The 12,383-nt window shown below is 44.9% G+C and overlaps 1 protein-coding gene across 3 annotated transcripts in view; it reads right to left on the bottom strand.

Annotated features, from left to right (window-relative positions):
* Window positions 1-12,383, bottom strand: part of SLC6A11 (solute carrier family 6 member 11) — a 1,657,595-nt gene that overhangs the window by 70,948 nt on the left and 1,574,264 nt on the right. The window lies entirely within an intron of this gene.

The raw sequence follows: 12,383 nt of genomic DNA, 5'->3' as shown, positions 1-12,383 counted from the left end.
ATTTTGGGCTAATTTCTATCTCTTTCATTTCTCTGCTATAAAAAATGCATTTGCACGGTTTTGTGTGCCGGGCAGTGCCGGTTAGCTGGGGTTAAATTATTCCTGGCTCCACTAAGTCTCCTCTTCAGTTTTTCCCTTGAAACTAGTCTAACTCTCAACCTAAGCACTCAAAAAGCACCCTACAGCCCAGCACTTGCTCAAACCTAATAGCAAGCACTAATATACCCTGAGAATTGATTGCCCAGCAGGGCAAGGATCTTTATTTACCCTTCACTAACCAAGTGACTAAGAAGCTCATCCTACTACTCAGGTATGACCAAAGGCAATTTCAGGTGTACTCTCCAGTCTAGCTGGTGAATCTGGGTATCCTGAGGCAATGTTACAATTGCCTCATGTACACAGACAACCCTGTCCTCCTACCACAAAACACTAACATGTGCGAGAGATGCAATTATACAGCCAAACTGGAGGCTAAGCTATCTCCACCCAAGACTGGAACAGACAGTCAAGAGGAGAAGGTTAACGCACCACACTTCTAGCCACACATAGACCTACTAAACCAGCACTGGCAAAAAATACACATAAATACATGAAATCATACTCAGAGGCTCTAAATAAAAACCTGCAAAAGCATCAGAGACCTCCAAAGCAGACACCCAAACAACCTGCACCTCCCGTCACAAACCAGATAACACATAAAACACAAAATCAGTGTGCCGCACAATCATAGCCCTTAAGGCAAAATAACATACCTAACACACTAGTAATAGGTGACTCTATAGTCAGGCACACTGATGTCCCACTCACTTGGCTGGACAAGCAGAAGGTTACTGTTAGCTGCCTGTTGGGAGCCAGAATCTGCCACATAACACAAGCATTCAGGTCACTCAAGAACAAGTACAAATATGACACTGTCATTGTTCATCTTGGTGTCAATGACCTGAGAATACCTCCCTGGACATGAAAAGAGACATGAAAGAGCTCTCTGATCATGTAGCCCAGGCTGGTATGACCCTGACCCTGAGTAGCATCCTGCCTTCACCAAGAATGATACCTTAGTATAAAGAAAAAAATGATCAATTTCAACAACTGGCTAAGCTTCTGGTGTCATTCAAAGGGGATCCAGTGTCTGTCAGCCTGGGATGACATGCTCGACAAGCCGCATTGCTTTGCAAGAGATGGCTTGCACCTGTCACCCCTAGGCTTTTGAATACTGGCCAAGGTTCTTGCAGCCCCCATAGTGCCTTTTTTAGGCAAGGATCAAAAGTTAAACGCACCTCCATAAACAGCACAATTAACAAAAAACTGAGGGTTATGCTACTCCATGCCAGGAGTTTAAATCTCAAAATGCACGCACTCAAAGCATTCCTCAGTATGGAGAATGTCGACATCTGTGCAGTAACTGAAACCTGGCTCAAGGCTCCAGACAGCACCCCAGCACTACAAGACTTCAACTCATACCACATGTTTCGGCCACAGAACATGGACCAAAACACAAAAGGAGGGGATGTATCCATATTCATCAAGGATACCTGCACCTCCAGGTTAGTGGTGCAGCATGATACCTCTGAGATCATCCATGTGCAACTAACATTGGGCAAATCTGCTATGCAAATTGTGGCCTGCTACAGATCACCCTCCATGACCCAGGACTACTATTCCACCTTTCTGAAAACACTGGAAAACACGAAGGTCCTACCGAACACCATGATATTGGGCAATGTCAATTACCCTACCATTAACTGGGAAAACTACGCGAGTACAAACTCCCAGGCCCAGCGCTTCCTGGAATTCGTCAACTCAAATGCCCTGGATCAGCTGGCAAACTCCCCTATCAGAGGTGAAAGCATGTTGGATCTGGTCATCAAAAACATGGGCGACAGGTGTTCCACACCGGAGGTCAACCTGTCACTGGTTAGATCAGACCATAAACTAATCACTCTGGATGTCCACACCCCACCACCACCCCCAACTAAGGAAACCACAGTAAAAAACTTTTCTAAAGCAAAGTTCACCTCACTTAAGACAGAGGCGGTAAGTTTCACAGCCCCCACTCTAAAGGATAATGCTGCCCAAGATGCAGAAACCTTTACAAATGCACTCAATGAGCACCGACAAGGATGTATGGATCATGCCATCACTAGCAAATCCTAGACTCACTCCTCTAAGAGAAGGAAACCATTCTGTTGGACCCCTGCCATAAACAGGATAGACAATAGAAGGAGGAAACTAATTCAGAAAAAAAGCAAATCCCAAGAAGGAAAGACATCCCTGATCAGTATCAATAAGAAACTAAGGTCCCTCATAAAATCATCCAAGGCTAACTTCAAAAGAAAAAAGCCAAGGATTCAAAAGATAACCAGAAAGCCTTCTTTAGCTATGTTAAGAATCTAAGTGGCAACTCACAGATATGCATTGAACTAGTGCAAAACAGGACAAAATATACTGAACCTACTGATATTGCCAACATCCTGGCAGACAGATTCAGTGCAAACTTCACCCCCCTCTGACTCCCAAAAGGGCCCACAACAATACTGGAAAAGTGCAGTATCCTGGAAATCAGAGATGCACAGGTGAAAATAGCCCTTTCAAAAGCCAAAACCACAGCATCAATGGGGCCAGATGGTATCCCAGGCTGGGTCTTGCATGAACTACAGAACGAACTAACCCCCCCCCACCTAAACGCAATGTTCAACCTCAGCCTCTCTACAGGCTACATGCCCATAGAATGGCACACAGCAACAGTTATTCCACTCCACAAAGGAGGGACTACAACTGACCCTGGTAACTATCACCCCATAAGCCTGACTAGCCTGGTCTGCAAGGCTATGGAGTGCATCATCATGGAACTCATTAACAAAGACATTGGGAACCTCCAAACACTTGATCCATCCCAGTTCGGCTTTGTTAAGGGCATATCATGCCTACTAAACCTGGTTGACTTCTTCAAGACAGTCATCAAGGCCATAGACGAGAGAAAGGTGGTTCACACAGCCTACCTTGACCTCGCCAAGGCTTTCGACACCATTCCCACGTATGTATTACAGAAAAACTCACCAGCCTGAACATAAATCCATATGTCATGATATGGGTTGCCAACTGGCTTACAGACAGAACTCACATGGTAAGAATAACCGGGCTCCATGTCCGACTCTAAAACAGTCACAAGTGGTGTCCCACAAGGCTCGGTCCTGGGACCTCTACTGTTCGGCATATACTTCTCAGAAGTACAGGCAAACACAGGAGGACTATGGCTAACAAAGTTCACCGATGACTGCAAACTGGGAGCCATAACTGACTCTCTGGCTGACATGGACATCCTCCAAAAGGACCTTACTGAGACGGACACCTGGTGTCAAAGTCATGGCCTCAAGCTAAATGCCAAAAAATGCATAATCATCCCATTTGGGAAAAAAAAAAACACCCACAAATTACCACATAGGTGGCAGCCCCCGTAATACAGAAGAGGTAATAAGAGATCTGGGGACCCAGGTAGATAGTAATCTCTCCTTTGACAATCATATTGCCAAAGTAGTTAGGAAACCCTTCTATGTGGCCCATCTAATTACTAAAGGGTTTGCATCTAGAAATAAAGAGATCATAGGGACCCTCTGCTCATCACTCATCAGACCCATCACCGAGTACAATGCCCCATTTGGGATGTACCTCACAAGACACTTCCAACAGCTGGAGAGACCACAGAAGTACTTCACCAAGAGGATTACTGGCCTCAAACATATGTCCTATGCAGCCCGACTGAAAAAACTCCGGCTGTACTCAGTGGCATATAGCTTACTCAGAGGTGATCTCTGCCTGACTTACAAAGCCATGTCCAACTCAGAATTGATGGACATGCTCCACCTAAATAAACCCAAGTAACTGCGAGCCACGCGCTCTAGTGAGCTAAACCTCGCCACAACAATAAATAGAACTTGCTGGATGGATAGATTCCTGTCACAGAGATTCCCTATGCTTTGTACCAAAATTCCAAACTACATTAGGCAGAGCCCCTCACTATCTCTCTTCAAGAGAAACCTTGACAAGTGGATGGGTAACAGAAAATACACCCCTGGGATCACTTCATTGGCTCTGCTTGACAGAGGCTCAGTTAATTAATCAATGGGACAGCAAAAGCAGACACACTTTGGCTAGGCTTGTAAATGCCCTCCGGCAGATAGCCTAGTACCTACCTATGAACCTATGAACAATGTTTAGTTTTCATTACTGTTTTTCCATAACAAACTGAATTTATTACATTTTATTTGTAATAATCAAAATAAACATAAATGTTCATGTATTGTGTTTAACTCAGCTTTATTTTTCATATCATGTCTGTGAAATAGTGTATATCTATTAAGTAGATATACATATATATCTGTCTGATAGATATGATCTTAATAATGGCAGTTGAGTTTGTCAAGTGGTCCTCTCACTAAGTGTGTTATTTATTTTATTGGTAGCACCAGTAAAGTAGCAAGGGTGAGAAAAAGGGGGCAGTTGCCCCAGGTGGTGCTAAGTGTTAGAGGGCACAGTTGAGAAGTACATAAGTTCACTTCCTTCATTATTTATTACTGGTGTTTTCTTTTTACTTTTTTTATTCTGATCTTCATTTGAAGAGCTGAAGGTGTATGGTCATGCTGTTGGAAACCGACTGGTACAATAAGAGCTAGGGAAGATGCATGGATTGTACCTATCAACTTGCTACTGTGTAAGTTAAGTATGTTTTAAGTTCTGAGGGGGTGGGATCCTATATCGGGAACTGGCACTGAGGGGTATATGAGTCAGCTATGGGTAGCGCTCTTTGTCAAGACCTGAGGGGACTTATCATAGGAATGCCAACTGCTGTGTGTTTGTATGGGGTCAGTGTTTAGTAAAGATAAGTGGGATGAAAGAGTGTGAGTGGGTGCAAGTGTTTGTGGGTTTGGGTTAGAGTAAGAGCTAAGTAAGGGGGCAGTTTAGTGTTGTGCTTGTGTGTAATGTATGGGTGCATGTCCATGTATCTTGTGTAGAAGTAATGTTTGAAAAAAGGTTTTTCATAACATAGGGTTGGGGCTGGGAGCAGGATTAGGGTTAGCACACATTAATGTGCTGCAGGGGTTGAAGGGTTTGCTTAATACCTGCAATTTAACATTGTCTTCTAAGGGCTGGATTCTCAGCCATGTGACTAATAAGAAGTGTGCACCAGCCTGATAGCCCCAGTAGCATTAGTAGAATCACAGCCTTACTTTGCTGCATGTTTACTGCCCTTTGCTCTAGTTTGGAAAAGTGTAAAGACATTCTGTTTTAGAGCTGAAGTGTGTAATTCCTTCATCATAACATCATAACATGCCTATCTCTTTTAATTTTAACTTGTATTACACTGCAAAAAATATATATATGTATACACACACACACGCATACCGTATATATATATATATATATATATATATATATATATATTAAAACAGATTATTATACAAAGCTCAGTGTTTTTGCCATAAATCAAGATATTCCCCGGGATTCATGAAGCTTGCACCAGGCACAAGTGTAGCGATTCAGGCACGAGCTGTTTCCATGTGCACTACAAGTGTACGCCACAGCTGCATAGCTCCCGGCGCAGCAGTGTACCATGCAAATGAAGGTACATAGCGATTCATGAAGTGGTGCAGGCATAACGTAAGCATGCAGAAATGTAAACCAAAAAAAAATGGTTTACATTTTTTCAAACATAAAATCTGAACTATGACAGCAGACCAAACTCACGTATTATACTGTTAATACATGCCAATAGCTAAATATATAGCCATTGACATAAAAAAATGCACAACACATAAAAAAGAACATTTAATGTCATGGCCACACTAACGCAAAGTAAAATTGCAGTGCATCGGTGCGCAAACGGGATCACAATGAAAATGTATTTATATGTAATAAAACAGCAATGTAACACATTTCATGAATTCCCCATAATAGTCAATGGCACGCATGCTACACCATAGCCATGGCACAAGGGTTGCTAAGGGTCTGTGACATTGTTCTGCGTGGTAACTAGGAATTAGTAGTCAATGCCATGCAAATGAGACAAGTAATACTGAATCGCAAAATCCCTGCCGGCATAAGGATGTAACTCACAGTGTAGCTGTACAACACCGAGGTGTGGCCTGGAGATAAAGATGACATCAAGAGAGGGGTGCACCACCTTAGCTGTAAGCACATTGGAGCATTGCTAATCCGGGTTGCCTGTTGCTAAGCAAAGCCGCAGGATAGGGGTGTGGAAGTAGCCATAACTTTGCTTAGCTGAGAGCACACAAGGTAACCGAAAGTGCCTGTGAACATGGATAAAAACGCGCTCAAAATCCGGTAAACGGCTGTGCGCGGTGCGCATCACAGCTGAAACAGGAAGGATACGGGAAGACAATAAGGAAATGCTGCAGTGTGGTAATTGGAGTACAAATGAGTAATTAACACCACGAAACTCACAGTGGGCCACTGACAACAGCTAACAAGGCTGCTAGCAGCTACCAGCAGAACAGGAAAGGGGAGGTGCCATACTGCAAAGAAAAGAAAACTGTCACAGCAGAACAAAGCAAATTTGCAGTAGATCAGCTGCATAACACATTTCACTACACAATCCTGGGTTGGGGAAGTACAAAACAAGAAAGCCAGCAGCTGGATGCATGCTTGACAATGGGAGGGGAATCGGGTTGAAAAGTGAAGTAAAGGGCAATAGATGAATCACGGCAGCCAAGCCTAATTCAACACCAAAGGCCCGACAATAGCAGTGCCTGCTGTAAAACCCATGATTAAGATACCCTGCAGCTGGAATTGCACATACACACCCAATTACACCAGCAGCATCCATTGCACAATAGTATAAAGTGTGAAAGCACCTCACACACCCTTTTGTATTCCCAGACACTCTGCACCATTGGTGTATACAGATGGGAAACTTTTAATATGTACATGTTAGGGGTTGCCATAACTTTGATTCACCAGCATGTGTCGGAGAGTGACGGTGGTGTGGAGGATGATGCTGACAACCATCTCAGGCACCAGAGGAGGAGAAGAGTGTTCAGACCCAGGGTAACCTGCCAGGGGCTACATGATCTGGAGATAGTAGAGCATTGCAGGGTGGCCAGGGACACCATACAGCAACTTGTTGAGCTGTGCCGGCCACACCTCAGAGTCAGAAAAAAACAGAGGAGAACCCATCCCAGTGGACACAAAGGTATGTGTAAGCTTGAGAATACTAGCCACAGGTACCCTTCAAAGGCCAACTGGGGATATCATGGGGATCTCACAGGCATCAGCATCCAGGGTACTCCACCAGTTCCTGGATGCAATGTTACCACATGCCAATGAGCACATATACTTCCCCCAAATGTAGGAGGAGTTGGCCAGCAATATGCATCTCTTCCACCACGTGGCAGACTACCCGGAGGTACTGGGTGCAATAGACTGCATGCACATACACATCAAGACACCACCCGGTGAGCAGAGTAGACGCTACATAAACCGCAAGGGATACCCCTCCATCAACTGCCAGGTAGTGTGCAATGCCCAGGGCATTATCATGGATGTGTGTGCTGGCAGCCCTGGAAGCCATCACGACTCCCACATCTGGCATGCCTCAGAGCTGTATCAGGTATTTGCCAGGGGGGACATCCCATATGGCCACCTGGTGGGGGATGCTGGCTATGCACTGGGACCATGGATGATGACGCCCATCAGAAATGCACACACACCCATGCAAGTTTGCCATAATGAGGTAAACGCAGAAACCAGAATCATCATAGATCGTGGTTTGTGATGCTGAAATCATGGTTCCATTGCTTGGACATATCTAGTGGAGCCTTGCAGTACTCTCCAGCCATGTGTGCCCACATCTTCATAGTATGTGTCATGCTACACAATATGATCCTGTGGAAACAGCTGCTGCACGGACAGAATGGTGAAGGCCCTCACAGCCCACCGCTATTGCCAAGGGCCCCACAGGCACAGAGGGACTCAGACCACGAATATCCTGTGCCAGGCCTAGTAGGAAGATGGAGGATTGTATAGCTCACACACTGACAGTGTAGGCACCTATGGACTGATACCCTTCTCCACCTGCACACACAGAAAACATGGATGGCACACACACACACACACACACACACACACGACCATCTGTAAATTGTCATGTATAGGTGGTCTACTGTGTGCATCCTACATAGGCAGCCCTCAACTAATGTAGACACAATTGCCATTGGCACAAGGCAAGTCAATACCTGAACACTAAATTAAGCTATCAGCATGTGTTGATAATGTATGTATAGGTTCATAGGTACATAGGTAGGTAACATGCCTAACTGCCCAAGGCTATTCTTAAGCATAGCCAAAATGTGTCTGCTGTCGCCACCCCATTGATTAACTGCCCCTCTGTGGAGCAGAGCCGATTGCGGGATCCCTGGGGTGTATCCACTGTACCCCACCCACTCTGCAAGGATTTCCTGGAGTGTTAGTGAGGGGCTCCATATAATGTAATCAGGGATGTAGTTCCAAATCATGGGGAGTACTCATGACAGGAATTTGTCACTTCAGCATCTTCCAGTTGTGGTTGTGGCAAGGTGTAGCTCATTACAGTTTGTGGCTCACTGTGACATGGATTCCCATAGGTGGAGCATATCCATTAAGCCTGACTTGGACACGGCTTTGTTGGCCAGCAAATATCATCTCTGTGTAAATTAGATGCCACTGAGTAATGCAAGAGTTTATGCAGTCTGGCAGCATAGGACACATGTCTCAGGACATTATCCCTCTTTGCGAGGTATGTTTGTGGCCTTCCAGCTGTTGAATGTATCTTCTGAGGTACATCCAAAATGGGTTATTGTATTCGATGATGGGATTGATGAGTGATGAGTAAAGGGGCACAATAACCTAAGTCTGTTTAGATGAGAACCATTAAGTAATCAGATGGCCTACAAAGATGGATGTCCTAACTACTTCGCAGATATGACTGTCAAAGGAGAGATCACTATGTAAAGTAGTCTCCTCATACCCATTACGTCGTCTGAATTATAGTGTCTGCCACTCATGTGTTAATATGTGTGTGTGTAGTTTCCCAAAATGGAATGACCATGCAGTATGTGGCCTTTACCTGGAGGCCATGACTCTGACACTCTGTGTTGGTCTATGTGAGACCCCGTTAAGGGCATCTGTGACAGCTGGACTGTCAGTTATGGCTCCCAGTCTGCAGTAATCACCAAACACGGCCTGCTGTAGTCCACCTCTGTTAGCTCATACCTCTGAGAAGTATATAGCAAACAGTAGGGGCCCAAGGACTGAGTCCTGTGGGACACCAGTTGTGACAGGTCAAGAGTTGGACCTGGAGGCTGTTAGGCTTACCATGTGGGTTCTGTGTGTAAGCCTGTTGGCAAATCAACCTGTGATGTATGGGTGTATGTAGTGGTTGGTGAGTGTAGAAATAATACCGGAGTGGTGAATGGTGTCAAAACCCTTGGCGAGGTCCAGGTAGTATGTGTGAACTACCACATCCCACACCTAAAGTCTAGGTGACTGTAAGATGTCAAACAGGTTCAGTAGGCATGATCTGCACTCAGTCAAGCTGACCTGGGTTGGGTCAAGTGTCTGGAGGTTACCATTGTCTATGTTAATGAGTGCCATAAGGATGCACTCCATAGCCATGCAGATCAGGCTACTCAGGCTTATGGGGTGATAATTGCCATGGTCAGTTGTGTCACCACCTTGGTGGAGTGGAATAGCTGTTGCCATGTAGCCTGTGTAGAGGCTGATGTTGAACTGCTATATTAGGCGGGGGGTCACTTTGTCTTGTAGTGTTTGCAGGATGCAGTCTGGGACACCATCTGCCTTCATTGATGCTCTGTCATGCTGTTTGAAAGAGCCATTACCACCTGTAGGTCTCAGATGTCTGGGATACTGTATGTAAAGGATATTGCTGTGGGCCCTGTATGGGGTGAAGCTTGCTCCGAATGTACCATCAAGTGTGTTGGTGATATCAGTAGGGTCAGTACATTCAGTGCAATAGTGCACCAGCACAGTGCAAATCTGTGTGTTACTGCTTACATCATTGACATAGCCAAAGAAGCCTTTGTGGTCATATTCCGAATCCATGCCTATTTACCTGTGGATGTCAGCCTTGGATGATTACATGAGTAACATAAGTATCTTGCTAATACTGGTCACGGACGTCTGCATGTCTTGTTATTTGCTGTTGTTCTGAACTATTGTCCTACTTCTGTTGTATAGCCTGTATAATGCAGGGGTTCACCAGACTGGTGTCCTTATGTAGGAGTAGCAAGTCCTGGTTTACCATTGATGGCACAACCCATACATCTTTGTAGGTGCTTATAGAGTGCATTTGTAATTCCGTCTGTATCTTGAGCAGTGTCATTCCTGAGCATTGGGGCTGTGAACCCTCCCACCTCTGTCATTAGTACTGTAAATTTAACTGTAGGAAAGGTATATACTGTGTGTTCCTTGGGTGTGGGAGATGGTTGGGAGTGGAAATCAATGGTGAATAGTTCTTGGTCAGATCTAAACAGTGACTGGTTTACCTCTGCTGTAGTGCACCTGTTGCACATGGCAGTGATTACCACTTCTAGTATGTTTTCACCTCTCGTTAGTCCATCTACCAACTGATACATGAGGCCATATGACGTGATAAATCCCAGGAAGTGCTGGGCCTGGAAGTGAATACTTGAGTAGGTTGTCCAGTTAAGTGTAGGGCAGCTGACACTGACCAATAACAGGGTGTCTGGTAGGACTGCAATGTTTACCACTGTCTCCAGATAGTTGTAGTGGTGCTCCAGGGTCTTGGAGGGTTATATGTAGCAGCTCACAGTTTGCATTGCAGTCATGGCTAATGTTAGCTGCACATGGATGATCACAGAGGTATCATGCTGCCCCACTAACTTGGAGGTGTAGGTATCCTCAATGAATATGGATACACCCCCTCCATATCTGTGCCAGTCCATGTTCAGTGGCTGAAATGTGTGTTATGGGTTGTAGTCTGGTAGTGCCGGTGTGCTCACAGGAGCCTTATACAGGTCCCAGTCACAGAACAGATGTAGATGTTGTCCATACTGAGGGGTGCTGTGAGTGCGTGCATGTTGTGAGTACTACCCCTGGTGTTGAGTAGCCTAACCCTAATTGATTCTGCTATTGTGCAGTTCATGGAGGTGAGATTCACCTCTGAGACCTGCCTAAATATGGCACCATGGGGGCACCAATAGCCTTGCCCAGCATTCCAAAGCCTTAGGCTGACACATGCAAGTTGGTATGGCATTGTTGCAGGCATGTTTCCCATCTGTGCTTGTGTCCCATCTTTCCTGTAGGTAACCTACTGGTAAGCAATACAAAGCCTGAAATGTATACATGTCCACTAGCTTCCAAGATAGGCTTTTGGAGTGATTATGTATCAGTAGTCTGTATGCTATTGCTGTACTTAACTGTTGTCTGACTACATGGTGATTTTACACTGTATATTGTGATTAGAAAACTCTGTATAATCACATATGATGTTGGAGATGGCCTGCACTGTAGAGGTTCACAGATAGGTAGTAGGCTATCTGCCCAAGGGTATTTAGAAGCATAGCTACAGTGTGGTGGCTTTACCTGCACCATTGATGAAGTAACTGAGCCTCTGTCAAGCATAGCCAATGAAGTGATTCCAGGCAGAGTTGCTGGAAGCTGTTGAAGACTGGGGTGCTGTAGGGTGATAGGGGAACATAGTGATCTCAAAAGGGCAAGTTAACATGACAACCCAACAGTATTCAATTTCCCCAACAGGTCTTGCAGCTATAACACTTGAGTGGCTCCCCCACACCCTGACTGTATGTTTCTGGGACACATGATCCCAGGGTTGTATATACTGTTGCCCAGTCACACATCAAGGTTTCCCCTGAAGTGTGTCAGTGAGGGTCTATGACAAATGTATTTAGGATGTTAATGTATAGTCTCTCAATTCATGTGTTATGTTGGTATTTCGAGAAGCTCACTGGGTGTGGGTGGCTCCGCCTGTTGTGTAGCCAAGCTTACACATAGGATTCATGGACATAGGAAATAGGCAGAAGGAATGCTAATGTCAATAGTGTAATGGCTACAGCATTTGCATAATATATGTGCAGTCCTCGTTCAAATCCCAATAAAGTCGGAGATGATTTACATGTTACATAGTATACCTTAACCACAGCTTGCATATATCGGTAGTATTCCACAGAATAATAAACATTTGGTACACACAACCGCTGAAATGTGCGTTAATCACCCTTGCACTACCAGTGCCTGCTCTAACAGATAAAATGACCACTGCCAGGATTAGAACACAGAACCATGTACTCAATTTTCACAGTAACCTACCACTAAGCTACCTGTGATGTACC

The sequence above is a fragment of the Protopterus annectens genome, chromosome 7.part0 (assembly GCF_019279795.1).
Source record: "Protopterus annectens isolate FY-2018-M chromosome 7.part0, PAN1.0, whole genome shotgun sequence".
NCBI lineage: Eukaryota > Metazoa > Chordata > Ceratodontiformes > Protopteridae > Protopterus > Protopterus annectens.
This window is presented reverse-complemented; position numbering and strand designations above follow the sequence as displayed.